The following is a 26316-nucleotide window of genomic DNA, read 5'->3' on the forward strand; positions in this document are numbered from 1 at the left end:
ATGGGAATAGAAACTCAATCTGTTTCACGGGGCTGTTGTAAGGATTACATAAGCGGTCATATGCAAAGCATCCATCACATAGTTTACCACCCCAGGCATCCTGGTACTATTACTGTCACGATAGGAGGTTGCTACTGTCCTGGGACGTGGGGAGCTCGGGTGGCCAGTCTGAAAGGGGCTCCTCGCCCTCGAGACCCCTTCAAGTCCCATTCTCTCCGGTCCCCTTGTGTCTGCTCCTGAGGGTGACCTGCCCGTGTCCCGGCGCGAGCACAGGTGCCGCCCTGACCAGAACGCGGGCGTGGCAAGCCCACATCTGGGGAGGCCGAGGGCGCCCCGAGCGAGGGAGGAGGCTGAACGGGCGTCCCGAAGGATCCGCCTGGCCCGGGCCTCCAGGCGGCCGCCGGCCTCGCGCCCCGGACCCGCCCCCGGGAGCCCCGCCCCGCCCCGCCCCGCCGCCTGGGTTGGCCGCCCCGCTGGCCACGCGCGGCGATTTGCCACGCGCAGCGTCACCCGGCCGCTCCCGGCTTGGGCTCCCGCGGGCGGGTCAGGGAGGCGGCGGCGGCGGCTGAGCCGGGGAGCGGGGGCGGCAGGGCGCGACGCCGCCGGGCCGCCCCACCCTGGGAGGCGCCCGGGCCCTCATCAAGTGACCGGTATCCCTTCCAGGAGAACACGGTCCTTCAGAGGGAAGCGAGCTCCAGCCCGCGGCCGCGGCGCCAAGCCGCCGTCATCTCCTTCCTGTGCCGGGTGATCGTCTCCGCACCCACCCGGAAAAACATAGTCCGCCCCCACGTCCTTGTGGAATAGCGCCCGCTTCCAAGCACTGTGAGTCTCTTTGCCCTGTCCTTGCCTTTCCCATTCCAAGCACTCTAGAACCCACCGAGAGGATAATTCAGCCCTGAAAAGAAACCGATCCGGAGAAGCGAGGAAGGGAGGGAAAGGCAGGGCTGGCGGAGGGACACCGAGGCGCCGGGCGAAGTGCGCACGCGCAGCGCAGCGCAGAACGAGTTCCGGTCTGGCCGGGGCCTGTCTCCTAAAAATAGCCCCGGTGTGGGGATTCGTGCGCGGATGTCCCGGCGAGTCCCGGGCTGAAGGAGGCGGCTCCGGGCGGCGCGGAGCGCTGGTGGCGGGCCCGGGCTGCGGCGTGTGAGCGCCAGCCAGCTGCGCCGGAGACACGGTGAGGGCCGCGGGCGGCGGGGCTCAGTCCGCGGCGCGGGCAGTGCTGCATGGGGGCGGTGTCTCGCTTAAGGGGGCGAGTAGGGGTTGGGTGTGGGTGCTGGGGCGGGGGACAGCACGGCTGAGAGGGTCGCCCGCGGGGCTCCGGGGACCCCTGGACGAGGCCATGTCCGGCTGGGAGGGGGCCAGGGTCGCGGGCACGCGTCAGCTGGGCGGGCAGGGGGCTGGGAGGCGGCGAGGGGTGGTCGGGTCGGGGTCTGCGCTTTGGAGCGAGGCGCCCGGGGAGGTGGGGGCGGGGTGCCCCGAGGGCGGGCCGGGGGGCTGCTGGGGCTCGACTGGGCGGGCCGAGGGGAGCTCCGCCGCGCGGGCTGGTGGCGAGCAGCCTCCCCGGGCGCGCACCGCTTGGGTCCAGGAGGCGGTGACGGACGTCGCCTCCTTGAAAGTTGAAGGAGTTCTCTGGGGACGCCGGAGCTTCTCCGAGGCGGTGCACCCCGAGGACCCTTTCCTTCCCCTTCCCTTCCGAGCCCTGGGTTCTACCCGAAGGGATTAGCCCCAAGTGCGGGGCCTTCTGCCCCGTTGGACTTGAAGAAGTTCCCCCACTTCTGCCTTGGGAGAAGACTTGTCTAACGGGGCGGAACGTTTAGGTACGAATTCTGCGAGTGTGTGTGTAGATGTCAGTGGCGGGGTCAGTGCTTGGCGCGGACACCTGCGGTTGCGGACCCCCGACCGTGCGGGGAGACAAGGCGGGGACGGAGGGGCTGCACCGGGAACCGCTGGCTGCACCTTGCCATCCGGGTAGATCCCAGCACGCAGGGAAGATTTTTTGTCTTAGAAACCTTGGTTTTTGGCTCGATTTCGTGCCTGTGAGCAGTGAGGGTTAAAGTGAGATAGTGCAAACAAGTTTGGATAAGGTGAGCAATCCTGAATTAAAAACAGTTTTTCTTGAAAAGTGTAGGTATAGAGTTGTTGCTCACATCCGAAATAGATTCCCGAGCTGTGAAGTGAGCCTCCTGTTACGGTCCAGCAGGGAACCGTGTGTAGCTTGAACGTAACAGTGTTAACCTGCATTTTAGTTTACAGTGAGATTGGGATTCCAATAAATGTATTAGAAAGGCCTGCTGTGATGTGTGAACAATAGCATATGTATTTTTAAACAAATATTGTCTAACTTTTTTTCGGGTTTTTAGCACAGTATGTTTTTCTTGTGTCTTGGATCATCTGTTACTATATGAAGAGGTTCTCTCAAGCTGTAATTAGGTGTACATTACCCAAGAGCACTTTCCCTTTAAGAATCCAGCTATGTTGTTTTGGCAACTGCTAAGTACTCTAGTTGTCAGTTTTAAAATCTGTGTTACCTTGGCAGTACTTGAACAGTCTGTGGAAAAGGTAAACAAAATAGTTCTTTTTTAAACATACAAAAGACATTTCTTTTAACATGAATTTAGGAAGTGAGGGTACAAGTAAGTGTATTTTGCCATTATGGCTTTTGTATGTACATTTTTGTTTTTGTGTATTTTTGGAGAGCTGACTCTCTATTCTTATTTATTTTTCGGTAAATTACAGCTTTAGTTTTAGGAAAAGAGTGAAAAGTTTTCACTAAAGCAGATGCCGATTTAGATTATGTTAAATGTCATAAACGCATCTGTATGTCATATAAAGCATTAAGATCAGTATTTATTGTATATGGTGATTACCTAATTGACAATAGAATCACCTTTAATTGTCAGTGAACATTGTTCCAAGAAGTTGTGGTAATGGTGTTATAATCAAAAGTATTGTGTAAAGCTAAAACTGGTGATTTGAATATTTGTGGACTCTAGAGTAACAATTTTGTTGAAGAGTGTGCTTCCAGTGGATACTTAGTGAAAACAGTGACCGTGAAGTAATGGTGACCTCTCTAAATACAGTTATTTGCTTACCTTTTTCCTTTAATTTACACTGTGGTTATATATGAAATTATGGTTTTATTTCATATTAGAACAAAAGTGTTAAGATTATACTTAACTCTTTACTTGCCTTCAAAAGTTTTTTAAACAAATTATGAGTGGTGTTCAGTGGAAGGAAAATAGCTTACTGAAGCTCAGAAATAATTGTAATGTCACCGTGTTGAATTATGGTTTCAGAACAATCTGTATTTTTGTTTTCATATGGATATGTGTGACAAAGATTGTTTTTTCTGTAAATGCAGTTGGAAATAATTTCTTAAAAATGTTGAGTTGTTTCAAATGGTGATGTTATGTTTTTCAAACCTATTTCATTACCATTTGCCTTTTCCATCTAGAATGCATTGTGGGTTGATATTAAACTTATTAATATTCCAGCAATAGCAATGACATCCATTAATTGGCTACCATAGAGAGGAATATTGAACTAATATTCTGAGGATGGCTAAGTAATTATGGAAATGTTTATTAGAATATGATTTTGGAGTCCAGTTAAATCTTTTCACTAGATTTGTATTCTGATTTAGGAGGAAGAAGCCATGAACAAATTTGTTACTGAAAAGTAGCATGCTTGTCAGTTTTGGAAAACCGTGTTTTTTCCTCCCTTTGGTGCTTTCAGTCTGGCAAGAAGAATGTAATGTAATGCACCATGATCATGGGACTGGATTTGGGGGCATTTCTGATTTCAAGTATTATTCTTGTCATCAGACTATGCCCTGGTTACTCATTGTACTTATGAATGTTTCAAAGTCTAGCTGAAGTTGTCTTTTATGTGATGAGGCTATGAGAACACTATTTGTGGACCGAAAATGATCACTATTTCTTTTTTCCAAATAAGAAGGACAATCTATACATTCTTAGTAAATTGAGAAGTGAGTGCCTTCTCTCCTAACGTTTAAATAATAAGTGTAAATATGGAAATCAGCTCAATCTTTAAGCTGGATAATCTGATGCAAGAGAATGTTTTAACATATGCTGATTTGCAAGCCCCAGTAGAGTAAGGCTGCTTGACTCTGTAGTCATATCTTGATTCAGATCAAGCTCCATTGCTGACAAAGTTGAGATATCTTCTGTGAAATGTAAAGGATTACGCTACCTGCCCCATGTTAGAATTAAATGAGATAACGAGCATAAAAGTTCTAGCACACTACCTGAAGCTTAATGTGCAAAGATGCATATTGCCTGATCTCCCTGCATTCCTTCCGGCTTTCATCTCTCCTTTCCTCTGAAGATTATATAGGTACCCTGCCCAGAACGTATACTTTCAGTGTTTGTGACCAAGGATTTCATGTAGAGAATGCTAATATATTGGTTTTGGATAAAATATCCCAGCATCTTAAATTCATTGTCAGATCATACATAAAATGTTTAATTGGCTGTTTTAAAAATTAGAATTTTGATCTTCAACCATAGTTTATTTCTAATCTCCATAATCTCCCCAAATATTTTTCTAAAGATTAAAGTTAAATATAAATAGTTTCCCACTCTTCAGTGAATTCTGTCTTTCAGGGATTGTCTGTGGGAGTGGTCTCTAAGATACAATATTTAAAATTTAAAGTTAGAAGAATACTTTTGTAACCTACCTGGAATAGGTATTTTAAAATAGCTTTATTTACTAAAGAAAAGTTTTAAAATATTTTAATATTGAAGATATTTTAATATTTTAAAACAACTTTTCTTTAGAGGCTAATCTGTTATTTTTTAATACTTGTATTTGGTCTGTGAATATAATGATTTTCTTTGTGTATAGTTTATCTGTGTGCCTTATAATAAACTGGACCTTGCATCCAGTTTATTATAATTAGGAGTGTAAATCCATTTGTTAATTAGTAAGTCTTACGCATAGCACAGGATATATATATAGGTTGGTACTTATTTAATAAGTACTACATTTTTATATGGATGTTTTATTTATACTTTAATAATTAATATTTTTATTTACTGAATTTAATTGACATTTACTGAATTTAATATTTTAATTAGTAGTTGAGATGAAATTATAAGCATACAAATTTAAAAATTAGCTCCTTTGTGAGGTGGAATGCCATATTTAAACATTGATGTATGAAGGCAGGTAATTCACTTCATTATTATTTTAACAAGCGATGTTGGTAAAAGCCAGAGGAACAAACATGGGCAAAAAACATATAATCAAACTCCTAGTAAATACTGACTCAGGCATGTCTTTTTATGGTTGTCTTGAATTAATACTAATTTTATTTCCTTGCACAAAAATATAAACTTCAAAAACAAAATAACAAAGCAAAAAACAACAAAAAAGAAAAAACAAAACAAAGCAAAGCAAAAGCAAAATAAAACGAAAACCTTTAATATATGGACTTAAAAAAATTCTCACCATTATTAAAGTTACATGCTTTGAGAAATGTTTTCAGTAGTGGGTGGTAAGTTTATACTGCATGAGCTAGACTTTTTTACTTGGTTACTTGTGTGACTAGCAGCATGCATGTGCAGGATGACTTGGATTCATTTTAGGTATGATTTGTGACACTTGGAACAAAGGGCTGCTTCCCATTCAACCTGGTACGAGAAATTGTAACTTCTGGGCTTAATATAAAACAAGCTGGTCTTGCATAGAGTAATACTGTATATGCTTGTTTCACCTCTCACCTTCATCTTTAGCAGTCCACCTTCTGCATAGAAATTGGAATTATATTTCTAAAATTCAGATCTATATGTCATTTCTTCTTAAACAATAAAAACAACTTTGAAGGTATATGAGGTCAAAGAGAGGCAATAATGTAAGGGGTAGAAGTTTGGCGTATAAAATCAGACTTCCTGGCTGGGTGGGGTGGCTCATGCCTGTATCCCAGCACTTTGGGAGGTGGAGGTGGGTGGATCACTTGAGGTCAGGAGTTTGAGACCAACCTGGACAAATGGTGAAACCCCGCCTCTACTAAAAATACAAAAATTAGCAGGGCGTAGTGGCTTACACCTGTAATCCTAGCCACTCGGGAGGCTTAAGTACGAGAACTGTTTGAACCCAGGAGGCAGAGGTTGCAGTGAGCCGAGATTTTGCCACTGCACTCCAGCCTGGGCAATAGAGTGAGACTCCATCTCAAAAAAAAAAAACCAGACGTCCTAAGCTAAAATACTTACTCTACTTACTGTGTTCTTATTTACTTACACTTTGTGTTCTTTGGCTTAGTGTATAAAATAGTAATTATAACATTATTCTATACAGTTTTTGAGAGTATGATGTGTGTATTATAAAGTGCAGTGCCTGGTATATAACATGCATTAATTTTCCGCCTACTATCATTACTTCTACTGCTGTTGCTATTAGTCATGGCTCGCTTTATAATATGATTCCATCCTCTCTTTAGAGGCTCATTTTCAGCCATCACGTTTCAGCTTCTATGCTCTAGTCAAGGCCAACTGTTAGCGCTAATCTGAAAAGGCCGTGTGTTTTCATGCGGATGACTACTACTTTTATTTCTCTAGCCCAGGCTTCTCTTGAGCTTGATAGTCACTTGGAAATCTAGTCGGAATCTCAAATGTAAATGATATGGCTAAAATATACCTATTTTCCCCCTCCCCCAGCCTTCTTCCTATCTGTAGACCCTGGTGTCTCTGCTGGCATTCCCCATATCCATAAATGGCAGTACCCAAGCCAAAAACTTAAGATATTATTCTTGATTCTTTCCATTTCTCTCAAATCCAATTCATCCTTAAGTCCTGTCATACCTTCACAGTTTATCTTGAGCAGTCCACTGCTGTTTGTCTTCACTGCCACCTCTTTATTTTAAGCCATCATTCTCGCATGAAATACTGCAGTAATCTTCTAAGTGGGCTTCTTATTTCTCTGCTTGCTCCACACAAGTTTTTTTCTTCACATAGCAGCCCTGAGAATCATTTTAAGAGCCTACATTGGATCATATTTCTCTGCTTAGAATCTTCCAGTGACTTCCCATTCCTCTGAAAATCAAGTCTGTCCTCCATTCTGTGGCCTAAATGAGCCTGAATGATCTTTTTCCTTCTCATCATTCTTCTCCTCTTTCATTGGATGCCAGCCAGGAAGGGTTCTCACTGTTTCTTAAACCCTCTACACTCTTTCTTCTTTTAGGGCCTTGGCACTTTTTGTACCCCCTTCTTGGGATATTCTTTAAATGTCTGGCTTGGTCAGACACTTTGGAGCTTGCTTGGCCTAATCTCACCTCTTACTCAGAGGCCTAACCTGACCATCCTATTTAATATTGTACTCTTATCATTTTACTCTCTTAACCAGATTATTTCCTTCAACACAATTATTGTGATTTGTGTATACCTGGTTTATTTAGTTATTGCTTGTTTATGGTATTTGTCCATTAACTGAATATAAACTCCATGAAGGCAGAGGCTTTGTTCATCTTATTCTTAGCTGTATCCCCAGGCATTAGCATGCTGCCTGGCACTTGGAAGACAGTAAATATTTGATGCTTCTGTATCTTTGTTCATGTTTTTGTCAATGATTGTAGTGCTCTCTTTGCACATACAGTAATAGTTACTGAACTACTTATCCTTTAAGTCTTAGCTCAAATGTCATCTGTGGTATTGTTTTAATTTCCTAGACAGAAGATTTTTACTCTTGTGTACTTCTGAAGCCCTTGATACATGCACTATTTGTAGAGTAAATCCCATGTTAGGTATTTAGAATATTATAATTGATGTCACTCTCTTCTGCTAGGCTGAGTTGCTGTGTGTCAAGGACCAGCTGGCTCTTTTGTGTGTTCAGTATCCACCAATCAACCTATCATAGTACATATGGTGAATTCCCAGTAAATGTTGAATTGAGTAGAAGTTGTCCTAGCCATCTGAAATAACCAACCACAGACCAGTTTTACCAACTCACACTTTACAAATCACAAAATTACTTTCCAGATTATAATCTTATTTTATGTTTTTTGTTGACATGCTGTCATTATCATTCTAAGGGCAGGAATTTGAGAGCTTTGGAGCTCAAGTGTCATTTCCTCAGATTCTATATAATAAGGACTACGTTATAAAGAGCCCTTAAGGTATGTTAAAGAATTTGAACTGGCCAGGCACGGTGGCTCACGCCTGTAATCCCAGCACTTTGGGAGGCTGAGGCAGGTGGATCACAAGATCAAGAGATTGAGACCATCCTGGCCAACATGGTGAAACTCCGTAAAAATACAAAAATTAGCTAGGTGTGCTGGCATGTGCCTGTGGTCCCAGCTTCTTGGAAAGCTGAGACAGGAGAATCGCTTGCTCTTGGGAGGCAGAGGTTGCAGTGAGCCGAGATTGTACCACTGCACTGCAGCCTGGTGACTCTGTCTCAAAAAAACAAAAACAAAAAAAGAATTTAGACTTTATTCTGGGGAAAATGGATGGAATGATCTTAAACCTGGGAGGAAGCTGGTTAAAAAGATAATGCTGGAGAGAGTTAAGACTGTTAGGCATGGAGGATGTTTAGGAGAGCTTTATAAAAAATTGTTTGAAAAGGATAAAGTGGCTTACATCTATGTTAGTGGGAGGAGGGTTGAGGAAGTAGGTGGATGTGAGAGATATCTAGGAGACAGGATTAAAGGACTCAGTGATGGAGGGCATGTTGAATGTGAAAGAAAAAAAAGGATGGTTAGAGGGCAGTGATTGGGTTATGGCTTGGGCAGTGAGGGGAATGAATGGTCTGTTTACTGAAATGAGAAGGATAGAAGGAGCATATTTGAGGGAAGATGATGAGTTTACAGTATTTGTGAGAGAGTACCCCAGAAGAATAAAAAGGTGTAGGCAGAGAGTGGGATGTATGAATTTACTATTAAAAATGGGGCACTTCCTGATAATAAAAAGGTCATGGATTGAGTATTTGAAGAGAAGTGGAAGGGAAGGTATGAAATTGTCAGGGAACTGAGAGGATTTATTTCTAAAGCCTGAGGACGTGTCTGCCCTAAGGTGGGGCACCCTGTTTTAGAAGACCTCAAGGTATTTAATGTTTGGTCTTGGAAAACAGAAATGAAAAATTATAAATACTATATTATCAGTAAGATTATCTCAAGTTAAATAAAACAAAATCCCCCACAAAAATAAAAACTTTTTTCCTAAACAAAGCAGGGTACTATTTAATTATTCTAGATATTTAATATGCTTCTCAATAATGGCTGAAAATCATGAAATATATCAAGCATACAAAAAAGGTAGTGAATAATGTAATGAATGCTAGCAGAAAGAATGCAGTGGACATCTCATAGTCCCGTTGTCCTTTTTCCTTTTTGGAGATAGTCATTATCTTAAAACTTGGATTTACCTTTCTCATTGATTTGTTTTTAAAATGACGATATATGTCGCTGAACAATATGTAGTGTTTTCATGTTTGAAAACTATTCAATGGTACTGAATGAACTCTTCAATACTTTCTGCAGTTTGTCTCAGCAAATATCATAATATCAATCTTCTTTTCCAAATATAATGAACTGAGTATTAACATTAGAACAAAGCAATGAGAAACTATGTCATTGATGAATTATTTTGAATTGCCGTAGGAATTGTAATTTACTTGTTTGTGTATAAATGAAACTAATAATCATGAATATTCCTTTTTGTAAATGTTTCCATCCATAAAGACAACATCGAAAAGTTTTTATTGTGGAATAATGTTGGATTTAGAGAAAAGTTGTAAAAATAGTGTTGTATAGAGTATTTGCAGTTCCTCTTTATTCGGCTTGCTTTAATGTTGGAGAACTATATAACCATAATGGAAATACCAACACCAGGAAAGTAACATTGGTCTGATACTATTAACTAAACTGAAAACCGTTTTTGAATTCAATCAATTTTTCTTCTAATTATGTTTATCTAAGTTTCAATCCATAATACCACATTGCATTTATTTGTTGTGTTTCTTTAGTCTCCTGAAATCTGTGATATTAACTCACTTTTTTCCTTGTCTTTGATGCCTTTTTTTTTGAAGAGTACTGGTCTTTGTTTTGTAGAATGTCTTTCAGTTTGGGTTTCTCTGATGTGTTCTTATGATTAACTTGGGATTTTACATTTTTGGCAGTACACCGAAGTAATGGTATCATATCAGGAGGTATGTTTACATCAGGGGCTACTGATGTCACCGTCTTATTACTGGTTATGTTATAGTCTTGTTCACTTAATTAAGGTAACATTAAGTGATCTCTCCCCTGTATTTTTTCTTTGTTAGTTGACAAATATTTTTGGGGAGATACTTTGAGATTATGCTAATTTCTGGTTTTTCTTCAAACTTTTATCCATTCACTTTAACATCTGTTGCTGGAACTTATCTGTGATACTTACTACTGTAGTATTAACCTCATGATGATTTTGTGATTTCCTTGTTCCTTTCTCATTTATTAATTTAAATTCTTCTTTAATGAAGAGGTGTCCCTTCTCCCTCATTTATTTATTCATTCATTTATAGACTCAAAGGTATTTATTTTGTAGGTTGTAGTCTGTTACTGCTCAGATTGTTCTGCTTTGACATTGAGAGCTCCATCAGGTTGGTTCCTTGTCCTTTCCCCATGCCCCCGTCCTTTTAAAAGCACTTCTTCACTTTCTGGCTCATCTTGCATTTTACCTGCTCCAACATTGTAATCATCTTCTTTTCCAAAAAGCCCTGGCTCCTTGTTCTGGGGAGCATTTAGAAACGAAGATCTGGGTACTAGGACTGCTGCTCATTGCTACTGGGGAGTCATTTTTTTCTAGGCCCTCTCAGCAGACAGAGCTAAGAAATATGTGTATGTACACGAACCCACACATTTAACACATCCACAGTCAATTCTGCTATAACACAGTGTATGTGTTCCCCAAAATCACTATGTTATGCATAATCATGCAGTGAAAGCCACAGGTTTTGTGTGATCAATGAGGTTAGAAAAATAGCCTTAAAAAACTTTGTCACTGACACATTAAAAGAAAGGATAGGAGCTTGAACCTGATTAAAATAGCACAGTTTTAGACATGTTAAGCCATTAATGAATACCTAAGTACATAACTACTGTGTTACTTTACCATGAAAAAGATATGAAGTTTGCTTATGTGAGTGTCCTGAGGTATGGTTTTTGAGTTACTGTGAAATGGTGGAAAGAGAGTTATCAGATGAAACCTAACACCAGATGTGGATAGATGGGACTCATAACACATGAGCTGTAGTAGCTCATTTTCATTCGAATCAGTTCTTCCTTGGGTGCGTTGCAATTTGGTCTTCATATCTATACTAATTTTGTGTTTTTTTTATTTCTTGTCAGAATTTAGCCAGCTTTTAAAATTTCTCTTTGTATTTTGTTCATTTAGTTTTTAGATTTTTGATTCAAGGTGGTTTTCATATCATCAAATGCTTGTTTAAATATATTTTATTGTCTTTTGAGTATTAGCTTATAGTTTTCTTCTGGTTTAAGGTTTTTTTTTTTTTTTTTTTTTTGGGTGGGGTTGGGGGTGGGAGTGGGCAGGGTTCCTCGCTGGATATTTACCACGTTCTATTTCTTAATTTTCTGGAGTTTTCTTTTTTTTAATTTTTTTATTTTTGAGGCAGAGTCTCACTCTGTTGGCCTGGCTGGAGTGCAGTGGCACAATTTAAGCTTATTGCAACCTCTGCCTCCTGGTTTCAAGTGATTCTTGTGCTTCAGCTTCCCAAGTAGCTGGGATTACAGGCAGCATATGCCACCATGCCTGGCTAATTTTTTGTATTTTTAGTAGAGACGGGATTTCACCATGTTGGCCAGGCTGGTCTCAAACTCCTGGCCTCAAGTGATCCACCTGTCTCGGGCTCCCAAAGTGCTGGGATTACAGGCATGAGCCACTGTGCCCCACCTTGTTCATTTTTATCGTATTGGGGTGTTTTATAGGATTCCTAGTTTAATGATTCTCTCTTCTGTCAGTGTAGAGTAGTCCTGTTACTTCAGTGGTTTTTATTTGTTTCAGTGGTTGGAGAAGAGTTGTGGAACTTGCAATTTTATGAGTCTTCTAAGGTCTTGTAGAACCTTAAATATTCGCCCTTTTCTTTTTCCCTTTACCTTACAGTTACCGAAGGACAGTTTCTCCTCCCTTTTGCCCATTTTTGCCCCTTGCAGGAAGCTGTGTGTTTCAGAGTACCTCTTTATGTGGCCCTTCAAATCAACAGAATTTTGAAATTCCTTCCCTGTAGTCTGTGTTTTGATCTCTCCAGACGCTTCTCTGCTATTTACAGATTTAGGATGGGTTTAATATTTCTGATGGTCTTTCCAGATGATCCTTAGGCCCCATTGCTAGCCAGCATCTTGCCACAAAACCTTGGGGTTTCAGATGGATGAGAGTTTGAGGGATTAAAGAGTTGGGGTGAAAGACAGTTCAAGGGATCAATTGCTGGGATTTGGTGACCTTTTCCCCCCCCCTCACAGTTTTGCATTTATCAGCATTCTTTGTCTTAAAGCTATGCTGTGTGGTTTTCTATAGAATTTCCTTTTCCTTTCTTGTTTTTTCACGTGGTTTAGGGAGAGTATTTTAGAGTTGCATAGACATGCTTACCACCATTGTCCTCAGTTTCTAAAGTCTCTACTTTTAGAGGAGCAAGGAAAACCTGTTTGCCTCATCCTGCCAGTGCTAATAAAGATTTTAGTTAGGAAAAGACATAGGCAGTCAGCTTCACTGGTGAGCTAGAGTCTCTGGAAAGTATCATAAAAGAGGAGAAATAGACTACATTTAAATGCCCTTACTTCATTCTGATAACATGCAAATGCTGGTTCTGGGTTATTGCAAGTCTTACTGTTTTTTCTGGAAAGCAAGGTTATTCAAAGGTTTGTATCTGTAATATAAATTGGAAATGCCTTGGTTTTATTATTACATGAAGGAGTTATAAGCCTATATTTGGCCAGTGGCTTCCTTTGATGTTTTTTATTCTAATGTCAATCTAACATAAGATATTTTCTGAAAAGGTAACTTCTAAAGTTGTGAATTGATTTGGTAGATGTTAACTTTTTGCAATTAAACTTCATTATCTCTTTATATATTCTACTTTTGATTTTCTTGGTTTTATTTTATGGTTTTGACAGTTACTTCCAGTAAATGGTAGATATGATGTTATTCCTTGACTCTACACTTGTTATTGTGTTTAATAAGATGGCGCTAAATCTGTTTGGTAGCTAAAGTTAATTAGTTCTCTCTCTTTTATGCCTTTTATCTATTTTTTTAACTTGAGAAATTTAACATAAAGTTGGAATTGTGTAGAAGTTCTTTATGCTTGGTTTTTATAATTTAGTTGCTTAAAATATTTATTACCTGTGAACATTTCTTTCCCTAGAAATACTAAGTAGTCTGTCAGTATTTTCTGTTGGGAGTAGAAATAGACGTAACATCATTAGTCATTATACATTTCTTTTTGTAAAAATAGCCAGAATTAAAGGACATATTGGCTTTTAACATCAGAATTCTATCATAATATAAATTAAACCCTTTTACTATTAATGACACAGCTTTGGAGTTATCCACATGGCTTTCAAATGGTGTTTAAAGGCAATCAGTCCCTATGCTCATCTGTCTGTCACTGGGACTTCATTTATGAGCTTTCTTTTCTTTTTCATAGTTTCCACAAGTCTTAATGACTTGACATTCATTATACCTTCATTTCCTCGTTTGATCATTTGCCAAAGCTGTTTCTTTTTATTGACTTCCCTTTTTTTTCTTTCAGCTTGTAAATATGGATATCCCCTAAACAATGGCCTGGGCTCTGGTTCCCCCAAACCCTTCCTCTTTTGGACTCTGTCCCTTATCTGTTTCTCACAGTTCTAATGATTATTTCCATATTGTTGATTCTGAAATGGAAACATATGTAAGATACAGCTCTTTGCTTCTAGGAGTTAATAGCTTAGGGAGGGTAAAATCCCATTAATTTACTAAGTGATATGCAAATCTTACATACGGATTAGGAAGTTCAGGGAAGAAAGAGTTTGGAGGTGTTCAGAGCATGCTTCATGGAAGGATTGACATTTGAGCTGGATATGAAGTTTTAGTGTCAGAGTTGCGGAAAAAATACACCACATAGAACAGTTTGAGCAAAAGAACCAAAGCAGAAAAAGGAGAGCTGCGTATTGGTCACAGTTTGGCTAGATTGGAGAATTTTTCAGAAGTAGAAGATGGTAAAGTGGGAAAGAGAGCTTGAGGCCAGATTGCAGTGCTGCTGGAATGTTCAGCAGTTTGAATTTTGTTCTTCAGGTTAAAAAAAAAAAAACACAACAAAACAAAACTGTTGACAGTTTTTAAGCTTGGAAGTGACCAAACACTTCTTTAATATGCCCATATAAGATAGTGAAGATCATGTGTCTGTCCTTTCTTATTACTGTTAACATTAATAATTATTAATAAAGCTTGGTGCCTTTTTGAAGAATAATGCTCAGGATACTTTTTAGAAGGCATAGTGGTAGGCTCATTCTTTGATGTTTGAAGGGAATTGGTAGGAAAACACAGCTTTCAAGTGCAAGATTTGGGTAAAGATTGTTCTTTCCTCATTCTTCCTTGCATCCTATTTTCTTCTTGATTTCCTTTCCCAGGCCAGACTGTGCTATCCTTGAGAAGTGGATTCTGTCTAATTAGTAGTTTTTCTCTTTTGAAATCCGATAGTATTTTTTCTGCCTTACTGTATTGTTCATATTTGACCATATGCTAAGGTAGTAGATGTATACACACTGCATTGAAGGTTTTTATGCTTGTCTTATTTCTTCCTGTATTCTCTTGATGTAACATCTCAGTAAAAATATAGTAAATGAATCTTTTAAATTGCTGTCTTACTAATGCCTTACTAATCAGGATTTTACACTTTGCAAGGTTGTTACTGGGGTAGGATTTTGACTGAGCTAAGGTTTTGAAATAATGGCTTTAAAGTCATCTCTATAGCCCTGCTGGTCTAGATCAGTAGTTGTCAACCTTTTTCTGCTGTGAGATACACTAGGTAAAAGTTTGAACATGCATGATGCATTCCCATGACTTTTATAGCAGAGAGGTATAGTATTATAGTAATTTATAATTGCTACAACCATCCTGGGATATGTTGTAGATACAACAGTAGGTAATATGCAATTCTTATGACAGTGGCTATAAATTGCCCCAGTTCTCTTCCATGGAAGAAAGCATATCATAATGTAAGCAAAGGGTACTATGAGAATAATCTGAAAACACTCATTTTTCTTTTAAGATTCAAACTAATACTTTAGGAGTATCACATTACTTGTGAGAGAACTCCCAAGTTACTAGGATGTTTGTCTGTCAAATTAGCTTTAAGACTTTTTGGAATTTTTATTTTCCTTTAGTTCAGGTGCTTTTTGTTTATTTTAGATAGATAGAACGCTATTTCAATATAGATTGGATTGGTAGTCAGGATTATACACCTGTATTCTATTTCATTTCTATGAGCTTTAGAGTTTGCATTCTTAGAACATCCTCTGAGGCTTCTTCTAGTTCAGAACTTTAGGAAGATGGTGAATTTCATGAATAGAGCATCCAAATATTTTCTACATTTTGGCTAAAAGCCTTATTAATATGGAAAGCTGTTTGATAGACTTTGAAACTTTACCAGATTGTTTAACCAAAGTGATACATATTTGACCATTATGTGAAGTGCAGAAGATTACATTTTAAAGTGTTCCTGTTTTTAAACTTTGGTTTGTGTGTGCTTCTTGTTATAGGTGTCTGGGTGGTTGAGGACTGTAAAAGTGATGGATTCCAGTTACCATATGCTTGAGAAGGTTACACACACAACACACACACACACACGTGTGCGTGTGTGTGTGTGTGTGTGTGTGTGTGTGTGTGTATATATATATATATAACCGCTTGTATTGGTGTGGTACATTTGTTACAATTGAGGGCTGATACATTATTATTAACTAAGTCCATAGTTCACATTAGGGCTCACTCTATGTTGTACAGTTCTGGTACCATTTTTCTACTTCTTAAAATTCTTCCTTCAGTGTTCTTGGATGGCAGGCATGCTGTTAAAAGATTGTCTCAGCTTTTGTTTGTTTGAAATGTCTTTATGTCCCCTTTATCTGTGAAGAATATTTCTCCTTTATATAAATTTTAGTTTACAGAGTTTTTTTTTTTCTTTCTAGCACTTTACAGGTGTAATTCCTCTGTTTTAAACTTGTTGCCTTGTTGCATTACTTTTGACAAGGAGTCTGTGGTAATTTTTTTTTTTTTTTGGTGAGATGGAATCTTGCTCTGTTGCCAGGCTGGAGTGCAATGGTGTGATCTCGGCTCACTGCAACCTCTAGCTCCTGGGTTCAGACAATTCTCCTGTCTCAGCCTCCTGAGTAGCCGGGACTACAGATACGCACCACCATACCCAGCTAATTTTTGTATTTTTAGTAGAGACGGGGTTTCATTATGTTGGCCAGAATGGTCTTGGTCTCTTGACTTTGTGATCCACCTGCTTCGGCCTCCCAAAGTGTTGGGATTACAGGTGTGAGCCACCACGCCCTGCCGGTAATTCTTATCTTTATTCCTCTGTGTGTAATGTGTCCTTCTACTCCTTTGGCTTCTTGTAAGATTTACTCTATATGACTGGATTTCAGCAATTTATTATTATGTGCCTTGGTGTGGTTTCTTTGTGCTTAATCTGCTTTATGTATACTGAGTTTCTTGAAGATGTGTGTTCAGTTTTCCTCAAATTTGGAAATATTTTGGCCCTATTTCTTCAGATATTTTTGTTTTCCCTTCCTTCTGCAACTCCAATTACACTATTTTTAGATTGCCCTTGATATTCTCACAGGTTCTTGATGATCTGTTTTTGTTTTGTTTTGGTGTTTTTGCTATTTTTACATCTTCAATTTTGTGATCTTCTTTTCTGTAGTTTAATCTACTGTTAATGCCATCCAGTTACTTGTTTGAGCTATTGCATTTTTCATATTTAGAAGATCCATTTTATTCTTCTAAAAATCTTTTCTTTTCTCTTCCTTTAAAGAATCCTTTAACATATTTATAATATTTTGAAGTTTATGCATTTAAAGACATCCTCTCTTGCTTCTAGGTGTCTTTCTTTTTATCAGATTTCCCCCTTAGTGGTGTGGGTCACACGTTTCATCATTTTCTTATGTTTAGTGAGTCTGATTGACTCCTGGACACTTACCACACTGTTGTCTGGATTTTGTTGATTTCCTCTGAAGAGATTTTAATTTTGTTTTGGCAGACTGATGAATTTTTTGCAGACGTGTATGAACCTTTTGAGCTTGCCTTTACACTTTGTTTGGGCATTTCTAGTGTAGCCTTTACTGTAGGAGTAGGTTAGCACTCAGAGGTGCTGCTGCATCATTTTCTAGCGATTGCCCATGTTTCTCTTGGTGGAACTTGAACATCCTCAGGTCTTCTGTAATCTTTGGGAATTTTTTTTTTTATTATTATACTGCTTTCTGATCATTGTTCTTTGCCTGGACTTGTGAATTTCACTTTATTCAATCACACATTCAATGAAAAACTGTAGAGCTGTGTTGTTAAGTGTGGTAGCCATTGGCCATATGTGGCTGTTGAGTGCTTGAATTGTGGTTATTCTGAATTTAAATGTGCTGTATGTGCAAAACGCACTGTATTAGTCTGTTTGCATTGCTATAAGGGAATACCTTAGACTAGGTAATTTATAAAGAAAAGAGGTTTATTTTGACTCATAGTTCTGCAGGTGTACAAGAAGCATACTGCCAGCACCTGCCTCCAGATGAACGTGTCAGGAATGTAACAGTCATAGTGAAAGACAGAAGGGGAGCAAGCTTGTCACATGGTAAGAGAAGAAGCAAGAGAGAGGCAGCAAAAGAGAGTGGGTAGGGGGAGGTAACACACTCTTGAACAACCAGATCTTGTGTGAACTCAGAGCGAGAACTCATTGCCAAGAGGAGGGCACCAAGTAATTCATGAGAAATCTGTCCCCATGATGCAAACACCTCTCACCAAGTCCCACCTCCAACATTGGGGATTACATTTCAACATGAGCTTTGGGTTGGGACAAATACCCATTCATATTACATACACTGAATGTTAGGGATGTAGAGGAGGAAAACATATATAAAAATTTCACTTTTTAAATATCAGTTACATCCCGGAGTAGTAATATTATGAGTGTATTGGGTGGTATACATTGTATTAAAATTAATTTCACCTTCTTTTTACTTTACAGTGTGGTTACTAGAAAATTAAAAATTACATTTTAGGTTCATATTACGTTTCTTTTTGGCATTGCTGCTCTAGAATCCCTCTGCAGGTTTCAGGAGCATTTTCTCTCCTGAGTACCATCATTTTCTGCTAATCTGTACAACAAATTTCCACTACCTTGGACTTCCTGAATTTTTACTTGTCTCGTACTCAGCGAGTCCTTCATTTTCTTCTTGGCTTCCCTTCCTTGCACCGTTGTCCTGACTGTGCATCCAAGCATTTGTAGAGGACACTTTGTATTTTTCCAGGCCTCACAGTGCTGAGCTGCTTATTGTCTGATGTTTTCAAATTGTAGTTTTATATGTTTATCAGTTTCCTAGTTTAGTTCAATGGGAGAGCATGTTCAATACCAGTTACTACATCATGGCTGGTAAAAAAAATATCTTAAGGCATGAGGAGATAGGTGCCTATATGAGTTCACCCTCATTTGAGTTAAAAATACCCATTGCAGTGAATCCTAAATTTTGATTACAAATGAAATTCATAATTTTGTGAGTTTCATCTTAGATTGACTTAAGAACTGTTTGTTTTCATATATGAACTTTTGTTTTCTTTGATACTGCATTATGCTCAATACAGAAGCATCCAGTGAAATTTTGATAGTTTTCAAATGTAAGATAGTACAAATAGTTTGAACGCTGGTTAAAGTCATTTCATTTAACCATTCTTACTAGTATGGAAAACTGGAAGCTGAGTAAGTTAAACTGTGGTATAAAACATGATATTCAACACTTAAATGTCCATGAAATGATAATGCTTCAAAGGTCTTGTTTCTTTCAGTAGTACCTTTTATTAAAAAAAGGTGTTTTGTTTTGTTTGTAATCACCTATTGAGATAGGAAAAAAACAAATTACAGTTTTTTGTACTCTTTCATACACCACTCACCACAGGTTACTTTGCCTCCGGCCACCAAAATGTGTGTGAGGATTTCCCATAAAGCAGTTCACCAGTGGACACCAGTTGGATTTCCTATAATTGAGTTCAATTCTGTTGATGTCTACCTGGAATGGCATCAGAGCCTACAGATTTGAGGGGTTAGCCTGACAAGACTGGCCCACTTAGTGTGTCAGTTGCAAGTCCCTGGTTGTGACCTGTATTTCTGACCAATTGGTTATAAATCAGGGATTCTCACTACCCTTTCTTCTGATTTGATTAATTTGCTAGAGAGCTCACAGAACTCAGGGAAACAGTTTACTTATGTTTACCCATATATTATTGGAGGGTATTTATTATAAATGACCAGTTGGAAGAGATGCACAGGGCAAAGTGTATAGAAAGGGGGGTGCACAGAGCTTCCATCCTCTATCTGTCATGTTACCATCCAGTAACCTCCACATGTTCGGCAATCTGGAAGTGCTCCAAACCCTATCCTTTTGTTTTTTTGTTTTGTTTTGCTTTTTTTAAGGGTTACCTAGGCATGATTGATTATATCATTGACCGTTGGTGATCAACTCAACCTTTAGCCTCTCTCCCCTTCCCAGAGGTTGGGGGTTGGGGCTGAAAACATCAACCCTCTATTCATGCCTAGGTCTTTCTGATGACCAGCACACATATTGAAGCTACCTAGGGCCCCTAGTCACTCGTCATTTCACTTAACGCTCTGGCAGAAATCAAGTATATATTTCTTATTACATCATGTTATTCCTATCCATGTGATTTGTGTGATACTATATAATTTTAATTCTGGTTATTGTCATGTAGAAACTTTAAATATATTTTAAAGGGTATTGTGAAATTATCAGCAATTGCAAATATTTCACAGAAGGTACCTACCTGTTACTTATATGATGTGTATGATATATAGGTATTGATGTGCAGTGTATATTTGAACCTGCTCAAATGTACTAGTCCTCTTGAGACTGAGATTTGCTTTGCTGTCTTGAATCTATTGCTATAGGAGGTGTTCATTTTTTTCCTCCTCTCTTTATTCAACAAAAGCACCTACTAAATTGTGGTTATGTATAGCAGTTAAAAACATTCCTGGATTCTAACCCTGGCGTCACTTTACTAGCTGTATAACCTTGGGAAGTTGCTTCTTTAGTGTTTGCATTCCCTCTGGAGAATAGTAATGGGGTAATAATGAGGTTGTTGTTGGCGTTACATCAGGTAATGACATGTAAAGCAATTAGTATGCTGATTAGCATATGATAAATACTCAGGTATTACTGCTGCTCTTTTAGTTGTTGTTATTGCATTAGGCTTTCCCTGGATACATTGTCTATAATTTTAATCTTTCTCCGACAGTACTTCTTTCCCTGTTTAATTTTTTTTTTCCCATTAAGGACTTTTCCACCAACCTACCACATATACTGTATATTCCTTATTCACGTTGTACTGTAGGTCTCCCCACTAGAATGTAAGCTCTGTGAAGTCAGGAATTGGGATAGGGATTTATTCTTAGCACCTAGAAAAGTGCCTGGAATATATTGGATACTTAGTAAATATTTTCCAAATGAATTATATTGATTCGTGGGCCAGATGTTGACTAGATATTGGGGATATAAAAATGAATAAAGTACAAAGTTCCTTCTTTTAAAAAAGCATATGGTATAATAGCAGAGACTCATACTTGTACAACTGCTTATGGTAATTTTACCCCCTGGAAGTGATGGTGATAGTTAAGGTTTACTGAGGATGGCATCACAGAACGTGTCATGGAACTGGACATTTGATCTATATGAGACAAAGGAGAAAGTTATTTCCAGGTGGAGGAAAAAACAAAGTTAAAGAGCTTGACAGTTTTGGCAGTGGCTTGTTGTCCAGGTTAACAGTGTATGTCAATGGGTGGTAGAGGGAGATAGGGATAGCAGTTAGAGGTCCAGGTTGTCTTCCTTTTAGATGGACAGAAGCAATGGGATTTGAAGTTTTAATATACGAAATTTGATTATAACTGACTCAGCCCTAACGTTTTAGTTTTTTTTCCCAAAGAATATGTTTCATTAGATATTATTGTAAAATAACTATAAAAACTTGATTTTTTTACAATATTGTCTTTTAGAAACTACTTGAAAACTAAGTACAAAATACATCATTAGTAACAGTACATTTATAGAATTGAGGAATGCATTTTGATATGAAAATATGTGCTATTATGTATAACTATCAAATTTGTGTTTAGTCACTTGTTTGCCATAGGCCAAATAGCTAAATTTTAGCTTCACTTTGAATTATTGTATTTTAGAAGTTGATAGTGTAACTATATTTGAGGAATCTTTTTCTTTTCTGCGTTTTAGTACAATTAGATTAAAAGCTGAAATTGGCATTTTAAAGCAAGCGCCTTTTATCTTTGCAAAAAAAAGCCATGTTTATGTGTTTTTATATCTTTTAAAGTTTGAGCTTTTAATACTTAATTTGTTAATACGAAAAGAATACTTGTGTTTTCCCTCCCTCTAGAGGAGATGTCCATTTCCAAATACAAAATCAGTGTTATAATAATACTGCTGAATCAGATTTAAAAGATTGGTGTTTCTGTGGAGAAATTATCATTTTCATTTGATGAAGTGGATTTACCTGGGAATTGGTTGACTCACCTGATCATGCAATTCTAAATTATTGTGTTAGCATCATAATTGATCCTGGCCAACAGGAGTGAGGAGAGGGATAGCTTTCCTTTTTCTACCAAAATGTCCTGCTCTATCTTCAAGCAAGAATGTAGCAGGACTGGATTATTCTTTATGCACCTAATCCATTGAGCAGTGTTTACTAGTGTTTCTTTATTAATGTGAATTATAGACAGTCTTTTTCTATTCATGTTTGTCATTTTGTGTTAATTTCATTGTTCCCTTTAAAATATAGCTAGCTATTGAAAAGTACAAATATCCACATTGTATTGGAATACAGGTATTTTATGGTGATAATAAATAACTATTTCACAATTTTCTTGATGAAAACAATATGGTGAACCTTTTAAACTATTTAAAACAATTTTAGTTTACTGAAACTGGTAAGTTCAATAGGCTATACACACAATACAGATAAACATAAAGGATAACATATAATACAGACATAGGAAAATGGGACCTAGGAAACCAGTTTTTGAATCTTGTAATGCAAAAAATATTCAAGTAATACTTCCTGAAGAAAAAAGATTCATAACAATAGAAACAGTTGGCTAACATTTTGTTTTGGTTTATCCCAAATAAAACAAATGACTTTTAAAAATTTAATTTTCATTTAATGGTATTTAGAGCTTTCTGCTAGGAATGGTGTTGAGTGCTAGAATTATTAAATAATTAAATATATATTTAATTCATTTTTGGAGTCAAGAACAATAACCCATCTCAAATTTTTTCTTTTTTAAGGAATCACATTTTGTTAAAAAAAAAAAAAAAAAAAAGAATTTTGTGCAAGGATCCTAAGTGTACTTTTTGCTGATATTTCATTTCTAGTAAGATACTTTTTCTATGTTAACTAGTAAATACAGTGGAAATTATTTTAAAAATCAGGCTGTTCTTGTGAGATTGAATGGTAGTTATTTGAGAGGTTTTTTTGGGGGGTCGGGGAGGCTTAATTTAGACCAGTTAAGGAAGTATGTAAAATTCAGTTGAAATGCATGATATTGTGTAGTGACAGTTTTTCTTATATTTTGTCTGACGCTGTGAGATAATTGCAGATTTTTTCATCTTTCGTACTTCTTCCATATTCTGTATCAGTTAGCCTCTGTTTGAAGAAAGAAGAAAAAAAATTAGGTAGTTGGTATTTGCTGAGACAGTAAATAGGATGAAGGGATGGTTGGGGGACATGAGTTAAATGAGCTGAGGAAAGATTTTCAAGTGAAAGATCACGTGGACATATCTAGCCATATCTCATGAAGCGTGGGAAAGGTCAAATAGAAAAAGCAAATTTTAGGGGATCTTTTAGAAATGTGGACATTTTTAATGACTTTGAATTTACTGCCTTAAATTATGGGTTTGTATTTGCAAAGTTTGGGAGATTATTTTGATTAAAAATATTACATTGGCCTAGGTTAACATTCACAGTATGTCAGTTAGATGTGTAGTCCTCAAAAGTTTTCATGAGTGAAACCCTACCTGAATTCTACCTTCTACTTACAATGGAAAGGAAGTGAATTATATTAGTGCTAGAATATTTAAAAATAAGTAATTTTGAAAAATGTTCGGGGATGCTTTTCAGTGTGTTATAATAAGTTAACATTAGCATTTTAAATATTAGATATCATTGATCAAGCCTGATGATTATGTCAGTAAAAATTTTGGAAAAGATACCTCAAAAATTTTTCTTTTGTTCATTTCAGGAATACTTTTGCTACTTCACATAGGTCTAAATTTTTTTCTGGAATAATTAAATGGTAGAAATCACATTTTACAAATTTACAAAAATTATTTCTTTATTAAAATATTCCAACCATCAGTTTCATATGGCTGTTTATTTTTCTTGTTATAACTTGACTAAAGAACAGCCCATTTAATGATTGGTAATCTTTAGGGGACTAGGAGAAAAGGGGCTGTTTATCTAACTGATGTAAAGTACCTTCAGTTTAAAACTTGTGTAGGTGGGATGGGAATAGTGGAGTTTAATTCTCATTTAAAAATATAAACCTTAGTCTTCTGTAAATCTTTTTTAAAATTTTTCTCATTATTACAGTTGGCCCTCTGTATCCATAGTTTCCTCATCTGTTGACCAACAGTGGATGAAAAATAGTCTATACTTCAAAACGATAAAAAAAAAAAATACACCAATAAAAAATTTTGCATTGCTTTAGATATTCTGCATAGTATTGTAGAAATGATTCAAAATATGAGAGGATTTGTGTAGGTTGTATGCAAATACCACACCATTTTATGTAAGGGACTTGAGTGTCCTTGGATTTTGGTGTCCATGGGGGATCCTGGAACCAATTTCCTATTCCATAGATACTAAGTGAGGATTTTATTTACATTTCTCATCTGTTTGTTTTGTTCATTAACTGCTGGAAACTGGGTCATATGAACTAAATACTCATGCCCATAGCTAAGAAGTCTGCACTTTCTCTGAACCTCAGTGATGACTGTGGGAATAACTTCAGATGTTATATTTTGAGTCATGATGAAATTTTAGGGAATCCTCTATGCTGCTTTGTCTGCTGTTCTCTAAGGATGTAGACACTGTCTTATTCTTCATGATGGGCCTTCTATGATTCTATGGATTGTGCCTGAGTTAATGACTACTTGCTTAGGAGTTACTCTTGAGTATTTAGATTGGAAACCATCTATCTTTTTGAGTAGACTCATGTGTTAACTGGCGAACCTCAGATTAGAGGTTTCCCTTACAATTCTGCTGGAGTAGAAATTGGAGGTTTGTCATAGGGATTAGAATTTCTCCTGGTTTTCCTTCATGTCTTAAAACTGCTTTGGACTATTACATTTAGGTCAGTGATCCATTTTGAGTTAATTTTTGTATATGGTGTGAGGTAAGTGTTGAGGTTTATTTCTTTGAATATAGATATCAAATTGTTCCAGCAGTTTTTTTGGAAAAGATTGTATTTTTCCCCTGTTGAATTATGGCACCATTGTTAAAAATTAATTGGCCGTTATGTGTGGGTCTGTTTCAGGACTCTGTTCTGTTCTGTTGATCTATATATCTGTCCTTATGACAGTGCTTCACTGTCTTGATCACTGAAGCTTTATAATACATCTTAAAATGGGGTAATGTAAAACTTCTAAATTTGTTCTATTTTGAAGTTGTTTCTTCTGTTCTGGATCCTTTTTATTTCTTTCTATGTAGTTTAGAATCAGCTTGTTAATTTCTACAAAAAAAGGCCTAATGGGATCTTGATTATGAGTGTTTTTACCCTAGAGATCAATTTGGGAGAATTGACCTCTTAAGGATACTGAATCTTACTAATGGTGTGAACTTGGTACCTCTGTTCATTTAAGTTTTTACTTTTTCTCAGCAGTGTCTTGTAGTTGTCAGTGTAAGGGTTTACACATATTTTGTTAAATTTGTCTCTAATTATTTTATAGTTTATGTTATTATAAATGGGAATTTAAAAGAATGTCAGTTTCCAATTGGTTGTTGCTAGTATACAGAAATGGGATTGATTTTTATATAAAACTTTATAATTTGTAATATTGCCAAATTATTAGTGCTAGTGGCTTTTTTGTAGATTTCTTCAAGTAGTTCGTATATATTCTCTGTGAATAAAGACTGTCTTACTTCCTCCTTTTAAAGGTATACACGTTTTATTTCTTTTGCTTGCTTTATTACACAGGCTAGTAGTCCCAGTGCATTGTTGAATGGAAATGGTGAGAACTAACATTCTTGCCTTTCTTCTGATCTTAGGTGGAAAACTTTGAGTTTTTCACCAGCTCTTGGTGAGAGTTTTTTTTTTTTTTTAATGAATAGGTGTTAAATTTTGGTCAAGTGTTTTTTTCTGCATCTATTGGTATGGTCACCTACCTCTCCTCCTTTTTGTCCATGTATGTGGTCAGTGGTCAGTTGTCTTAATTTTAAATATTGAAACAACCATTCATATATTCTTAGGATAATTCTGACTTGGTCATGTTGTGTTATACTTTTTGTATGTTGCTGGATTCACTTGCTAAAATTGCATTGACTCCTTTTAAAAATGTCTACATTCATAGAAGGTATTGGTTTGTAGTTTTTGTCTGATTTTTTTGTGTGTGTGTCTGATAAGGTAATGCTGGTCTCATAGCATGAGTTAAATTTTCTTGTTCTTGAAGAGTTTGCATAGAATTGATGTTATTTCTTCTTTAGGTGTTTGATAGAATGCACTAATGAAGACCTCTGGACCTGGAGATTCTTTGTGGGAAGGTTTTAAACTCTTAGCGGTGGTTAATCTGCATGGTTCTGCAGCAGCCTCAGTTCTTGCTTTCTCAGAAGAAAGAATTCGACTGAGGGGCATAAGGCAGAAGGAGAGACTGGGGCAAGTTTTAAAGCAGGAGTGAAAGTTTATTAAAAAGCTCTAGAGCAGAAATGAAAGGAAGTAAAGAACACTTGGAAGAGGGCCAAGCTGGCAACTGGAGAGACTGGTGTGTGGTTTGATGTTTGACTCAGGGTTTTATATTTTGGCATCCTTCTGGGGCCTTGTGTCCCTTCT

The 26316-nt window shown here is 37.7% G+C and overlaps 1 protein-coding gene across 9 annotated transcripts in view; it reads left to right on the top strand.

Moving 5' to 3' along the window:
* The first annotated feature begins 799 nt into the window (after positions 1-799).
* The window catches only part of MEF2A (myocyte enhancer factor 2A), a 138287-nt gene continuing 112770 nt past the window's right edge, over positions 800-26316 (top strand). For 2 of the 9 annotated variants that reach the window (XM_032252839.1, XM_032252847.1), the window contains exon 1: positions 1019-1174. The gene's annotated coding sequence lies outside the window, so the exon portion shown is untranslated. Of the gene's footprint in view, positions 823-997; positions 1175-1548; positions 1818-1855; positions 2085-26316 lie in introns of those variants that run through there. The other 7 variants (XM_032252851.1, XM_032252846.1, XM_032252845.1 and 4 more) reach the window with 6 other exon arrangements.

This window comes from Sapajus apella, unplaced genomic scaffold, assembly GCF_009761245.1.
Source record: "Sapajus apella isolate SASKATOON/1434 unplaced genomic scaffold, GSC_monkey_1.0 scaffold80, whole genome shotgun sequence".
NCBI classification, from domain to species: Eukaryota; Metazoa; Chordata; class Mammalia; order Primates; family Cebidae; genus Sapajus; species Sapajus apella.